Source organism: Colletes latitarsis, chromosome 11, assembly GCF_051014445.1.
Source record: "Colletes latitarsis isolate SP2378_abdomen chromosome 11, iyColLati1, whole genome shotgun sequence".
NCBI lineage: Eukaryota > Metazoa > Arthropoda > Insecta > Hymenoptera > Colletidae > Colletes > Colletes latitarsis.
The window spans coordinates 10,480,100-10,496,688 of NC_135144.1; the positions used below are offsets into that span (position 1 = coordinate 10,480,100).

The window sequence follows — 16,589 nt, forward strand, 5'->3', positions numbered from 1 at the left end:
TATTCTTGGTAATTAATTTTTTTCTCAAAACTGAGTAGGATTTCGGGGGTATGTTTATTGGCCAAAAATGATCGTACTTGACTCCTGCAACCAAAAATAATTTTTCCAGAACGATTTGAAATTTTTTTATTTCGCCGAAAAGTTTCACACCTTCTCGATTTTTTTTCTCGAAAGCGGATAGGATTTCGGAGGTATGTCTATTCACCAAAAATGATTGTAATTGACCCCTGCAATTGAAAATAATTTTTCGAGAACGATTTGAAAAAATTTTTTTTCGCCGAAAAATTTGGGCAGCTACCCCCTGTTGATTTTTCTTAAAAATTCGTTTTTCATTTTTAATAATTTTGTTTGACGTCCTATAGAAAAGTTGTCTAATACTTTCTTGTAGGCACTCATGAGCTCTACTTCAGAAAAAAGTTCCATTGAAATATATTCACTATTGTAGGTGTATTGGCTGTTTGAAAATTGGACCGATTTTATGGGGTTTTTCTTACTTCACGCGGTCAAGGAACAACTTTTCCAATATTTTTAAAATTTCTACATATTCTTTATCTAAATACGCGTAGTTTGCTTTTTTAAACGTTAAAATCGTCCCATCCGTTCAGGAGTTATGACGTTTTAAAGATATGAATGAAATTTCGGGGAACCATTTTTGGCTTCAAATTAGATTTTCGGTAAGGAATTTTTTTCTCGAAACTGAGTAGGAATTCGGGGGTATATGTAATGACCAAAAATGATTGTAATCGACTCTTGCAGCCGAAAATATTTATTTCAGAACGATTTGAAATTTTTTTGTTCGTTGAAAAATTTCAGCTCCTGCCCGATTTTTTTTCTAGAAAGTGGGTAGGATTTCGGAGGTATGTCTATTCACCAAAAATGATTGTAATTAACCCCCGCAACCGAAAATAATTTTTTTAGAACAATTTGAAATTTTTTAATTTTGTTGAAAAATTTAGGCAGCTACCCCCTGTCGATTTTTCTTAAAAATGTCTTTTTGATTTTTAGTAATTTTGTTTGCCGCCCTACAGAAAAGTTGTCCAATACTTTTTTGTAGGTACTTATGAGCTCTACTTCAGAAAAAAGTTTCATTGAAATATATTCACTATTGTAGGAGTTATGGCTGTTTGAAAATTGGACCATTTTTTTGGAGTTTTCCTCATTTTGCGGTGTCAAGGACCAACTTTTCGAATATTTTTGCGATTTGTACATATTCTCCATCAAAATACGCGTAGTTTGCTTTTTTAAACGTTAAAATCGTCCAATCCGTTCAGGAGTTATGACGTTTTAAAGATTCGCATGAAATTTCGGAGAACCATTTCTGGCCACAAATTAGATTTTCGGTAAGGAATTTTTTACTCGAAACTGAGTAGGATTTCGGGGGTATATGTAATGACCAAAAATGATTGTAATCGACTCTTGCAACCGAAAATATTTTTTTTAGAACGATTTGAAAAATTTTTTTTTCGTCCAAAAATTTCGGTATCTACCCGATTTTTTTTCTCGAAAGTAGGTAGGATTTCCGGGGTATGTCTATTCACCAAAAATGATTGTAATTGATCCGTGCAACCGAAAATAATTTTTCCTCAACGATTTGAAATTTTTTTCTTCGCCGAAAAATTTAGTCACCTGCCCCCTGTCGATTTTTCTTAAAAATTCGTTTTTCATTTGTAATAAACACAACCATGGGTTATGTAGTACAAATATTAGTATCAGCGTCACTGTTGGATGCATGCGGCTGTGTCTTATTTGTTTGCGTAAAATATAATTCGTAACTTTTACCGAAGAATCGATGTAAATATGCCGGTTATTCGGACATTCTGGATAATCGAAGCTCTACTACAACAGTAAACACATCTGGATCTTCCGTTCAAGCAACAGTGAAGATGCATACTATTTGAGTTCCCTCGATATCTAACAATGAAATCACTAAACGGGACAGTATTTTATAGAAATGGGTGACAATTACGGATAATTCAAAATTATATTTTTACCACTGATTTGCCGATTTCGATGCGTACAGTTTTATAAGAGATTTGAAAATAAAGTAAACTCGGGACTAGAATACCCCCTTTAAGCCTATTCCACCGTTTGCTCTCGACGCGATCGGTATCGTTCGATGGCAGATTTTATCCGATCCATCTTACCCATTTCCTCTGGCCGATACATAGCTATCGATGAGTCAATGACCTGAATTACATCATGGCAAAATGCAACTGCACACGGCGCGTGTGCAACCGCACTTACGATTAACCACGAAGACTCGTCGGTTGGTGAAGGCGCGCGTGCGCACGCGACACGCATCGTAATATGCATATCGCGTATTTATACATATCGTGCATACGTATAAAGATCGGTCACGCTGGGATGGAATAACTTCCTTTGTTAGACGGTATAAATTAGTCAACGGGCCGGCGATTCTAGAGAAAACGAGCGACGATTAACCGTGGCGATAGAAGAGGCTGCCCGTGCCGCGGGTGCAGTAATTAATGAAAACGGTGAATCTGCCGTGAAGATTCGACGGCCAGATACGTGTCGATCGCGTTAAGGACGATCCCGCGATTATCTTGCATTAGATAGAAGGGATCGAAGCCGGAAGGGGAGTCACCCGTTCGCTTCGTGGCAAAAGCTCGTTTTAAAAGCTCCGGCGGTTTATTTATATCTCAAAGAGACCGACGAACGGCTCTGCAAAATGGATCTCTTCTCGCCTGACACGTATTAAAAATCTCGATTTCCTAATATCGATGTTGTTGATCCCCCGAACCCCTCAAATTGTCCACGAAAACGAAACTCTGTTGTGAGACAATTGGAAACTAGCCACAATTAGTCACAGAACTTATTTTTAACGGCTAATCTTGGAAATTAACTTTTCTCGTTGCTTAGTGAAAAGTCATGTCATTTTTTGTGTGTTCTTTGGAATTAAAGGAAAAAGAAACTACGATATTGTTAAAAAAAATCCCTTGTATGCGAAAACTGAACAAAAATAGAAGCAAAATAGAAGGTTTCCTTGAAGTTTGATGCTGATCGGTCAACTGGAACTTGAGATATCGTGGCAAATATTGGAAAAACGTGGTTTCGAGAAAATTCACTGTCAAATTTAGAGCATCTTGCCCCGGGCGCCATTCTATTTGAAAGAGAACATGGAGTAATATTTATTAGATTTGTTTGTAGTTTCGTAAAGCAAAAAAGTCGATACGCAAAATATAAACGCTAACTTCTTCAGTTATATGAAATCGAGTACACTCGATTCCGTTGTATTTAATCGAGGACTCTTCTATATAAGTATCATTGAATCGACAAGGTTAAATCCTTGAGTCAGTGAGTATTTCCAAGCGTTATTTATGACTTCATGCGTTATGGTAAAGAAATGCATCTCTGGATTTATCGACAAAGTTAAACAGTTGAAGCTCCTTTTCGTATCGTTACATTAAACAAATTCAACAGAAATCGATAACAAGTAATATTTATGAGTTTTGTAACTTCAAGAATAGAAGTTAAAATCTGTAAACGAATTGTCTGAAAACGAAACGAAATTAACTCCGAGTTTAACGCGTTAATTGGAGTATTTAACAGGAAATTACTGTTGTATGAAGATTGTAAATGAAACGATAATTCGTGCGATGAATTAAGAAATTAAGTAGAGTAATTGAATTACAAAAAATATTGTTCGTAATTTTAGCGTTGCTCCACTCATCATCGATCACAGCAAGATTTATGTTGCCATTTCCTTTGCGATCTTGTACGCGGTCTCTGATTATCTTGTTAGTGAAAAGACGAATAACCGTGGCGTTACCATCTGTTAAGAAATCCAGAAGACATACTTCTTTACTATGGAGTATGAAATCGTCGGTCGTTAACCCGTTGTAATTAACGAAGAACTAGTCATGGCCAGGCAGTCCTGACTTTAAACGATCATTGCGTTCAACGAAGGAGGAGAACGAGAATCACAGATATGATCAGTTAGAATTTCCGGTCATTTGTTCGCGATCCTTTCTTTTTTTAACTCTGTTGCAAAGTCTGTGCATCTTCGTATAATTTCTACTTCTCGAAAAATAAACAAACAAATCATCTCGCGTTCACAATAATTTCGCCAGTATCCATTCACGTGTTTACAAATTTAAAAGAAAGTACCATTATAATTAATGCACTGATTCTTTCTTTTTTTAATTTCATTGCAAGTTCTATGTAATTTATATTTCTCGAAAAATAAACGAACGAATCATTTCGCGTTCACAATAATTTCACAGGTATCCATTCACGTGTTTACAAATTTAAAAGAAAGTACCATTATAATTAATGCATTGATTCTTTCTTTTTTTAACTTTGTAAGTTCTTTATAATTTGTATATTAAGTTCTATGTAATTTGAGTTTACAAATTTAAAACAAAGTATCATTATAATTAATGCATTGATTCTTCTTTTTTTTAACTTCATTGCAAGTTCTATATAATTTGTATATTAAGTTCTACGTAATTTGACAAGTAACTATGCACGTGTTTACAAACTTAAAACAGAGAGTACCTCTGCAATTAATACACCAATTCCTTTTTCTTTTAATTTCATTGCGAGTTTTGTATCTTCGTATAATTTCTATTTCTCCAAAAAAAAGTCAATAGAGTTTACGTTTTCGAATTTACTGCGAGATGTCGACGTTTGCGTGATACTCGTGCTTTTTGAGAAAGAGAGACGGGACTTTTCGGAAGATTTGTTCTTCGATTTGGGCCAGTTTCGGTCTCCGAACGTCGACCAATATCCAAGGCACTACCGTACTCCAGTAATTCGACGAGAGGAAAGTAGAAAGTCGCCAACCAGATGCCACATTTACAGGTTTTACGCGTTAATCGGACGTGAAACGCATCGGCACGCACGCGATTCTCTCGGGCGAACCGATACCACCGAATGTGGGTTCTCGTTACGCGTGGATCTATATGCATTTATCGTAAATTGCCTCGCTAGATCGTCCGCCACGCGCATTTATCGTCTGCAAGGTACAATCGATTCGCTGAAAATCGAGTTTTCGCTGACTTTCAAAGGTACTAAACTTTGGATTATGGGTATTACGATCTATGGGGCGTAACTTGATTGCTATTTTACAGATTTGTCATTTTTTCTTCACGAAATGTAACTGGAACATTTGTTTTGAAAATGAAATTTGTTATAAAGAGCTACCAGAATCCAGTTTGCGTAATTGTAGCAAGAAATTTATATTTTCCACCATTTTTTTTGCGTTTTCTAGTGCATCAAAATAATCTGTTTTGTGAAGATAGCTTGAAGTTAGGATGATAGATAACATAGTGCAATATTAATTACAAATACATTATTTTGTTTAAAGGTACAATGCTTTTTAATATCATTTAAAAATCACTGTTTTTATGGGCGCAAATAGTATTACGTGTACATTTAGATGACATTACGCAAGGCAGAATTACGTTTCTTGCATAATTTCTTTCATTTATCGAGTGTTGTCATTTTGGGTGTAAAACGGTGCCGCAGAAGTTGGAAGGGAATTAGAATTTAGATATACGTTTCATGAAGTTTAATTTACTGAACCGGCCCGTGAAATATTCGCGTCGAAAGTGGAACATTTTAGTTGCAAATGGCATGCAATTTTGAAAATGAAATAAGAATGGAAAAAGCTAATTAATCCCGGTGCACTGAAACTTTCTAGACGCGCGGTTAATTGGAAATCTATTAAAATTTTTTAGTTTTTGAGACACAGTCGACCATCATCGGCAAAGTAAATCGCTGTTGTATCGTTCAATATATTTAAATAATTATGTTTACATTGAAATACAAACGGATCAAGAGATATTATTATAACGCGTTTGTATTTCACTTTTTTACGCTCAGACTGTTTAAAATTCTTTCGAGCGCTTTTACGCTCGAAATATAATTAGATTGTGGTACCTCGCATGATGCTGTTCCAATTAATATTCAAAAGTAAATCGTTGTATACTCGAGGGAAGCCGTAATGTATTCTGAAACATGCTCAAGTTCTTTTCTTATGTATTAACAAAGTACAGAATTACATTCGATCAATTATACAATCTTCGTTGATATTTATTTTCCATTTTAATTGGTAAATATCGTCCAAGTGGAATTCTTAAAATTAGAGCGTGCTTCCAACCGAACTTACTTTAATTCCATACACAATTTTCGTTGGGACAGTCGAATATTTTTCTATTCGACACGCTACAATTTAAATAGTCGAGGATGATTTATTCGAACAAACGTTGAATTTCTGACTACGTAAGGGGTGGGGGATGGTTTACAGAGACGCGACCACGCATCCTGTAAGTTTAAATAAAATTGCAGAGTCGAGCTCTCCTCGTAAAGCACTTTTCACCCGTGGAAATAATCGGAGCGCGCGCATGGTTGCCGAGCCAGGGCAAAAGATCTTTCTTTGCCCGATGCTCGTTGTGTAATGCGCTTAACAACTGAACGTTAAATAGTTAAGGTGGCCATCGGTGCGTGAATGGCGATCCACATACGAAACAGTGCGAAGTTCTTTCGTTGGCTCGTTCGTGGAACAGCCAGCAGTCTTTCTCCGGTCTTTCCTCCGGGTTTATCCTCTCGCGTTCCTCGCGAGCGATCGAGGAAAAACGGGCCCGTCACGATGAACACGCAGCCGATCTGCCGCGATACGGTCGCGATCCACGGCAAGTAATGGCCCCGGTTGTGCCGAGAAAACGCGAAATTCGTCTGTGCAATAAGCTTCCCCGGCTGAATGATTTGGATACCCCGGCTCGTTTTGGTAAGGACGTTCAACCCGATACCCGGGAAAGTCTATCGTTGGAAAATTACGTTACCGTTTCAGGAATTCATTGCGCAATTCCCTTTATGCATAAACACTCTTAATTTATGCGTAAAGCGCAAAAAGAATTGTGCAACGAATTGTTAACCCGCGATCTGACTCGATTCGCCGCCTCCTGTTCGTCGATTATTATACAGAATTCGGGATTTTTTTACTCCCGCGCCACGGATGGTCAGGCCTCTAGAATACCACAGAGTTGAATTCGTATCGCGTTTGGTCTCGCGGAAAAAGCACCGACGCATTGTCGACCGGAAACGCTACGAGTTTGGTGACCCAAGCGTCCCTGGATGAGATTCAGATTTCTGGCGGAAGGTTGTTTCACTGTATTCAGGGTGAACTAATGAATAATAGTAGCATTACTTACGTGAGAATGCAATTTCTCTCGCGTTGAACATTTCCTACGGGGGCATTGAAGTCTCCTTTTATGGAGATTCCCTTCCTGAAACGCGAGTCTTATTTATAGTTCGACTCGTTTAGAAGACCCAGTATTTTGACCTAGTGTATGTAATATTCGCTATATTGTTCCCCGATTGTTTCTAAAAATATAATATATTTTTCTTCGAAGAAACTCGTCGCATTTGCGAGACGATTACAATAGATTCTATGTTCCTTTTTGATTAATGGTGTCAATAGTGACGGTAAGTTGTCACACGTATGAAATTATTTAATATTCAAAGCTGGTCTCCGCCAACCCACGCCATTGTCTTTTTTTTTTCTCCCGAGTAACGTTGTATGTGATACATAAAAGGAGCGCTGCGTGGCTACGCCAGGGACGGCTTCGGGTTCTTTAGTTTCGTTGCTCCGCCATCGATTTTGGCAATACGACAGCTATGCAAATTACAAAGTCGAGTTTACTTTACGGTTGCACGCGTCCGTTGAATATTCGTTTTTTTCCCCCGACGAGCGGAGGAGGAAAAAAGTCGCATAAAAGTTCGCCATTACCATTCGTCTTCGTTTCGTGAAAAATTGGTACGAGACAATAGAGTCGACTGTCTCACGAGGATTTATTCAATTTTCGTTCGCTCGATTTGTCCGAATTGATGTCCTCGATTTCGCGTATTTCTCGATCTAATTATCGGTACGTCGCGTGATCGTATAAAAAATTGTCCAGGTGTAAATTAACGCGTTTAATCGATCGAACCGTAAAGAGCATCTTTATTGTCTCGCGACTAATTGTTTCGATCGACCGACCGCGATGCTCGCGAATCTGTAGATGCAGTTCCAGACCAGGGACGTAATTATCGGGACTGAAAAAGGACTCGTTACCGTTAACCGCGAGCCTCCATTACTATTTTGCAGCCGAGCTCAGCGAATTCTTTTGGTTTTGTTAGGATTCTGAGCAGCATTCTAAACCCTCTCGCATTAACAGTATACTCGTTTCAGAATCGACGAAGACCGCGGGTCCACACTTTTTAAATATCCAATCAGATTATTGCAACACATACGAATGGAAATATCAGTTTTTACTTCCACACAATTATTTCGTTGGTAGTCGTAGTATAATATTTAAAAATCTATAGTTACGCAACTCGATTAGGTATAAATGGACCTACCGTAAAAAAATACCGAAAATATAAGGTTAAAAGGGTGTTTCATTAAAATCTACGATTGCTTTCAAACTTTTGTACGATACTTCTACCGGTACCCTAATCGAAAAATGGCAAATTCCGAAGGCGTATCGTCTATTTTTACCCGTTCGACCGGTGGCAAGAAGCTCGGGGAAATTTCAAGAGCGGCTCTCGGAGGTGTTCCCCGAGTCTTTCTTCTTGGCGACCATAATTTTAATCCGCGGTTGCGAGGGAAGCCTCAGATTACGAAGCTGCGTGCATTAGCTAAACGTCCAACGCGAAACAGGTAACTGACCTACAGCAATACGAGGCATGAAAGTTGTGTGCGGTCAACGTACTCAGAATTTCTAGACTTGGGATCTCGGTTTCGTGCTCCGATTTGCTCTTTCGCGGCTCCCTTTTTAAATTTTCGCGGGACAAGGGGAAGGGAGAGGGGATAGGGGAAGAGAGTAATTGCGCCATGAACGTCGAAAGGGGAAAAAACCCTCGACGAGGAGGGAGAATTTCTTTTCTTCCTGTTTTGAGACGCTTAACCGGCGTCGGTTGTAATTTACCATCGAATCGATTTCCATTTTTCGCGGCTACCGGATTCCGACGATTCGCGAAACGTTTACCGAGGAATTTCTTGTTACATAATACGAGAACATTGCGTGGTTTCTCGAGAAACAAGCTACTACGTAACGTTTCGAGGTCGCAATTCGATATTTTGGTCAAGACTGTTGCACTTTTCGGCCACGTTAAATGTAATATCGCAGAATTAAGGAGAATTATCCGTATCGTGGAAATAAAGCGAGTTTCGTCGAAAGTAAAATTAGCGTATGCTGTATACACTAATGTATGTTTTCATCAAAGGAAACTAATAATCAATTTCTCGACGATCGTTCCTAATTATCGAAAATTATGCTCGCATGTTGACGATTCTCGATAAAGAACGGGTTCTTATCGCACGTGGTAATTCTATGGGAGAACAGAACTGTATTCTCGTTAATTTACATTTTTAAGATCAATTAGACGCCGGATAAATTTGCATGAAATTTTTCAATATCGTGCCGAGTAATTTATCCGCTTGCTGTATTCCCAGTTTGCAGAAGGGATTTCACGGCCAGATGCAATTTTCATGCCGCGCAGAAACCGCCTGCAGCGAAGTGAAAGAGCTCGAGATTTCTTGCGCCGGAAAAATCGGGAGATTTCTTGATATTTTTATGCAGGGGACGCGTTCCGTCGTTTTTTGCAATATCGTCGCCTACCCCCGCGAAATACGATTCGTTCTACGAATTTCCATCTTACATCGGGAGAATATTTTCCTGCCGAAACGTGGTACGAGCGACGGGAATTAAATTCGTATGTTTACACAATCGTTCAAAAATTTTGAAACGTTTTAAAATCACGTTACAGATATTTTATTACAATTAAATGGTTATTCCGCGTAATTGGGGAGAAGATATATCTTTACAATGGGGTTAGAGATAGAAAAAAAATGGCATCGAATGATATTTGATAGGATTTGAATAGGATTTTATTAATTTAAAAAAAATTAAAAGCAACTGAATCCTTTCTTTAATTTGAATTCGATTATTTTGCTTGTACCGTTCGATACAGTTTTTTAATCTTCACAACAAATTATTAAGATACTTATGCCATAAAGCTAACAGTTTAATAGTTATATCATTTTAATGTGACATAATTTAATGAACTTTAAAGTAGTATAACTCTTGAACTATTGGGTTTAGTGCACGAGGCCCTTATACTTTTCTGTAGAGATTAAAATACTGTATCGAACGATCCAATAAAAATTATAGAATTCTATTCTTTAAAAAGTGCAATTGCATTTCTTCGGTGCAACGATGCAAATGCATTCTTTTTTTATAATCGTAAATCTAGAATTTTCATTGCACCATCCGTTGCAGTATTTTAATCTCTATGAAAAGTATTCAGGTATTTTTTCCCTAAACTTAACAGTTCATGAGTTATTTCACATGAAAGTGACATAATTTAGTGAACTTTGAAATGCTATAACTCTTGAACTATTAGGTTTAGGACACAAGTTACTTATATTTTTCTGTAGAGATTAAAATACTGCATCGAACGGTCCAATCAAAATTATAGAATTCTATTCTTTTAAAAAGTGCAATTGCATTTCTTCGGTGCAACGATGCAACTGCATTTCTTTTTTATAATCGTAAATCCATAATTTTAAATGCACCATCAGTTGCAGTATTTTAATCTCTATGAAAAGTATTTAGGTATTTTTTCCATAAACCTAACAGTTCAAGAGTTATTCCACTTAAAAGTGACATAATTTAATGAACTTTAAAGTAGTATAACTCTTGAACTATTGGCTTTAGTGCACGAGGCCCTTATACTTTTCTGTAGAGATTAAAATACTGCATCGAACGATCCAATAAAAATTATAGAATTCTATTCTTTTAAAAAGTGCAATTGCATTTCTTCGGTGCACCGATGCAACTGCATTCTTTTTTTATAATCGTAAATCCATAATTTTGAATGCACCATCAGTTGCAGTATTTTAATCTCTATGAAAAGTATTCAGGTATTTTTTCCCTAAACCTAACAGTTCAAGAGTTATTCCATTTGAAATTGACATAATTTAATGAACATTAAAGTAGTATAACTCTTGAACTATTGGATTTAGCGCACGAGGCCTTTATACTTTTCTGTAGAGATTAAAATGATGCATCGAATGGCCTAATCAAAATTCTAGATTTCCATTCTTTAAGAAAGTGCAATTGCATTTCTTCGGTGCACCGATGCAACTGCATCCTTTCCTATAATTGGAAATCTATAATTTTGATTGCACCATCCGTTGCAGTATTTTAATCCTTACGAAAAGTATAAAGGTGCTATTGCCTTAAACTTAATAATTCGAGAGTTATAACACTCTAAATTTTATTAAATTAACAAGGATGTTTTAAGATCAATTTTGAACAATTAATTAAATTAATTAAATTAAGGTTCCTACACTCCTAGATTCGAACTATGTTTTGCTATTTTTACGAGTGAGCTGTATCAGGTATGTTTTAAAAAATAGAATAGTTAAAAATTTAGCGACCCTGACAAGAATTCGATAATGTTCTAGCAACGTCGCGAAGTGTCGAAGGTGAACCAACTTGTCTGACCCGGTTGATTGATTAAAATGTCCATTTGCTTCCGGTACGGCATTAAGAACGGACCAGATTTAGCGACATGTAACTTTAATATCACGTCAAACATTCGGCTTCAATTTACGACAGCACTTTCTATTTCGAATCTTAATTGCGTCCGCGACAAATAACGGCAGCTCCAATCGACCCGCCTCGGACCGACCTTTTAAGCAAAATAACAATTCTGAAAGTTTATAACAGAATCTAGAAAAAACTTGTCTCCCAATAAATTTACAGGTTGAAGCCTTAGAAATAATATGCAAATCCATATCGAAATTCTTATTTTGACGAAGGTTAGTGTTACTCGCGACTGGTTATTATTAGACCGGATGTTTATGCACGATAAATATGCAACCATATACCATTTGTGCTTATAAAATATACGAATATGCGTGAAAATATACAGTGTACCAGTGCAACAATATACATACCTTATGTAATGTAATATATAGAACTTATATTAACAATATATGGTTTAGATTACTTTTGTCAATTATTATACTTCGAGTTACAATATATTCCTGAACATGACGTTGTTGGTTGGTCTAAGCAATTCTTTCAAAGTGTCGAATCGTCCGGAATAGTGTGATTTATACAAGGTGTTTGGCTACCCCTAGGAAAAATTTTAATGGGAGATTCTAGAGACCAAAATAAGACGAAAATTAAGGATACTAATTTCTTGTTTGAGGCCTCGTTAAAAAGTTATAGAAACATTTTCGGTCACACAGTATATTTTTGGTAAGAAATTTTTTTCTCGAAAGTGCGTAGAATTTTGGGGGCATATGTATTCACCAAAAATGATTGTAATTGACCCCCGCAACCGAAAATAATTTTTTTAGAACAATTTGAAATTTTTTAATTTTGTTGAAAAATTTCACACCTTCCTGAATTTTTTTCTCGAAAGTACGCAGGATTTTGGGGGTATGTGTAATGACCAAAAATGATTGTAATCGACTCTTGTAACCGAAGATATTTTTTTTAGAACGATTTGGAATTTTTTTTTTTCGCCGAAAAATTTGGGCACCTACCCCCTGTCGATTTTTCTTAAAAATTCGTTTTTGATTTTTAGTAATTTTGTTTGAGGCCCTACAGAAAAGTTGTCTAACAGTTTTTTGTACGTTCCCATGAGCTCTACTTCAGAGAAAAGTTTCATTGAAATATATTCACTATTGTAGGAGTTATGGCTGTTTGAAAATTGGACCAATTTTGGGGGGTTTTTCTCATTTTGCGGTGTCAAGGACCAACTTTTCGAATATTTTTGCGATTTGTACATATTCTCCACCAAAATACGCGTAGTTTGCTTTTTTAAACGTTAAAATCGTCCAATCCGTTCAGGAGTTATGACGTTTTAAAGATTCGCATGAAATTTCGGAGAACCATTTTTGGCCTCAAATTAGATTTTTGGTAAGGAATTTTTTACTCGAAACTGAGTAGGATTTCGGGGGTATGTGTAATGACCAAAAATGATTGTAATCGACTCTTGCAATCGAAAATATTTTTTTTAGAACGATTTGAAATTTTTTAATTTTGTTGAAAAATTTGGCCACCTTCAGGAATTTTTTTCTCGAATGTGCGTAAAATTTCGGGGGTATGTCTATTCACCAAAAATGATTGCAATTGACTCCTACAACTGAAAATAATTTTTCCTTAAGGATTAAATATTTTTTAATTTAACTTTTTAATAACTTTTTAACGAAGCCTCAATCGACAAATTGATATTCTTGATTTTCGTCTTATTTTGGCCTCCAAAATCTCCTATTAAAATTTTTCCCAGGGGTGGCCGAAATCCCTGTATATTTCTGGTTACAACTCTTAAATAGAAAGGATCAGAATGAAATTTAAGAAAATTTAAAACAAATTAAAATCCATCAACATTGAATAATGCAAGTTTTGACGCGTGTGTCTATTCCGAAAGCGCAGGCGTTTCGATGATTTAAAGATCCCCCTTTTTTTTATGAATCAATACGGTTTTTATGCTCCAGCGGATGCCAAAATACGTTTTCGAAGAGTATACTGTTGCGAATTGATCGTCTGATCGGATGTTATATTTGTGTTTCGGTTCTTTTCTCAGCGGAGAGTCACGTGAGCGAAGTTACCAAGTGACAAAGAATAGAATTCCCGCATCGGGAGGAAGTCAGACGTTTATTTGATCGAACGACAGGGTCTCGACAAAAAGCTTCTGTCTGTCAACCCCTTTTCGTCCTTGCCGTTTTCCCCATACAAAACCCTTTCTGCTTCCTTTTCATACAGCGCTCGTGTGCTTTCGCCAAATTGACCAACATGAAAGCTACAGACGCGTTTCAAGTTTTGTTGTCATAATAAACCTCTGAACAAAAATAATGATTTGTAACGTTTTAAGTTTCTCCTAGAATTAAAAATATTACACAAATTGGAACGATAAAATAATTACAGGAGTTCCTGGTCCTTGAATTATTTATAGATATCTGATATTTGCAATGGTACGTATACTACCGTTCATAAATCAAAGGACATTTGTTCGTTTTGGGAAATGCAAATTAAGGTACAGATACAACTCTCTAAATTTTATTATCTCGCTTTCTCACGTTCAGTCATTTTAACTTTACCATAAATTGTATATTTCTTTATTATGCAATGATAAAATTAAAAATTGGACACGTGGACAATATCACAGAAAGTTTTGAATGGAATTAATGAAAAGAAATACTGAAAAACGATTGTTGATTGAATCTACCATTAATTTTAAGGATCGTTTTCAAATCAATCGAAACTATTGAAAAATTTTGACTTGTTCGCTGACATTTTCGTAAAATCCATGACACACAGTACGAGTTACGTTTCCATTCCGTACACTATACTGAATTTCGATTAAACGCCGCTGGAAATTCGGTCATACCACAAAACCTAACCGTGCCACGGTCAAAGGCAGAAACTCGTTTTATCTCGAAGCGAGCGACCATTTTAATAATTTAGAAACCGACGGAATCTCTGTTCCCGCGAAACGCGAAGCTCTTTTATTCAAATTCGTGTCGAGATGCACTTTCACGTTCGGAAGCGACCGAAAAGATGCGCGTTAAGAGGGTGCGACGAGGGCGCCAACGCCCATTTTAACAATTTCTAAAAAAAGAAAAACGATTCCTCGGGGAACACGTCGCGACAGTTTCGCGTAAAATAATTTTTTTACAGGAAAACGTAAAAAATACTTACGCGTTACATTCCACCAAGTTATTAAACTTGGTGTAGGAGCCTTATGTCGTATGTTTATAATGCTACGTCCATAGCTCGCTGTAATTGCATTCTCGTGGACTTTACTTTGATCTACAAACAGCAGGTTAACCCAGAAATCCGTCTCACGAGAAAAAGTCGTTACTTTGTTAATTTGTACAAGTTAATTACAGTGTTTTGTGGGGATTTAATTTAGAAAAGCGATTCTGATACTTTACTAATGTAATCTGAAATTACACATTGGATTCTTCATTCTGAGTCAAACTGTTTATTCCAGAATCGTAAGGTTCGGATTTTTGATGAATAATAATGACAAGTGAATTAATGTTACTTGATATCTTACTAGTACTATTTAACGTCAGCTGATGTCTCGTTAATATTATCTAATGTTACTCGATAGCTTATTAAAATTATTCGTGTAGTTGATCGCGATTGTTTGGCACGTTTAATGACGATCCATGACTCGAGCGATCAGTCGAGTCACCGACGGTTATGTAGATCGTTATTCCACTCGAATAATCATGCCTATAGGTACAACGATTGTGTAACAAAAGCAAGGTACGCCTTTGAAGTGCGCGTTGGCTAACATTGGCTTTCAAGGCTTTTCTTTTATTGCGCGCCATATTTTCCCCATTTTCCAGTCCCAGTAATGTCCATTGCCAATTAGATATTACGAAATGAGTAAACGCAGTAGGCAAACAATTTTTAAAATAATATAAAATAGCATTAAAAAAGGGGGAAAAATTTTTCGTATCATTTGTATAATCGTAATTTAAAAATCCATAGCTCGTTTCATATTTATTCAGAGTATTTCTCTGAAAAATTAAATAATGGAAAGCAGTGCAGTTTGAGGATCGAAGTCTCATTTAAGTGTGTTCTGTTAACTATTTTATTTATTTACTTCTGATAACTATAATACTGATAATACTAATAGTATTAAAAAAGGAGCAAAAATTTTTCGTAATTTGAAAATCCATTTTAATACAAAAATCCATTTAAATATAAAATCATATTTATTCAGAGTATTTGTCTGAAAAATTAAATAATGGAAAACAGTGCAGTTTGAGGATCGAAATCTCACTCAAGCCACGTGTGTACTGTTAATTATTTTATTTATTTACTTCTGAGAGAACCAGGCACAACATGCAAAGTTTAACTAACCTCGTGAGCCTATTTTACAGCGTTTCTACCGCGCTGACAAGTAAATAAAAGAAACTAATCGTCCGTACGACGGGCACGTTGTGCAATTTACATGCGCCAGGTATGCATTTGCAATTTCTTATTATTCCATCGTTGACGTAATTCTACGTTTCCCGCGTCGCAATTTTTGCAGACTCTCGTTACAAAAAGACGAAGAATCCTTGGAACAGTAAAATTTCGAAAACTGCATTTCACATCGAATTATTCTCGCGGTATTTTTAACTGTTTCGTCGCGGTAGCGTTTTTGACCCACATTTCTGCGTCTAGAGGAATACTCTAAGCGAATCTTGTTGCAATCTTATGCCCGGTGATATGCATTTCCACGGTTTATTTAATATCACTCTCGTTTCATAATAAAATTGATATTTCCTGGGAAATTGCTCGGTATCTTATTGGATCGAGCCACACCTCCGTCGATCGGAGCGCGTCGAAACTAACGTCTAATATTGATTAAATAATTGCTTTTAACGTTCCATCGTGTTTATCAAATAGTTTTAATTTGTTTCGACTTCAAAAGCATCGAGCCAGCAGAGTATGAAATTTATCGGTATTTAATTAAAGTAAATGGAACTCGCCTGTTCGAATTGGGGACAGTCTTTTTCTCCGAATGTCCCTTTCTGTTTAATTAATAGCGAGCTTAATTGC

At 36.4% G+C, this 16,589-nt stretch overlaps 1 protein-coding gene across 7 annotated transcripts in view; it reads left to right on the top strand.

Annotated features, from left to right (window-relative positions):
* The window catches only part of Patronin (calmodulin-regulated spectrin-associated protein patronin), a 74,382-nt gene that overhangs the window by 23,395 nt on the left and 34,398 nt on the right, over window positions 1-16,589 (top strand). The gene's annotated exons all lie outside the window — the stretch shown is intronic.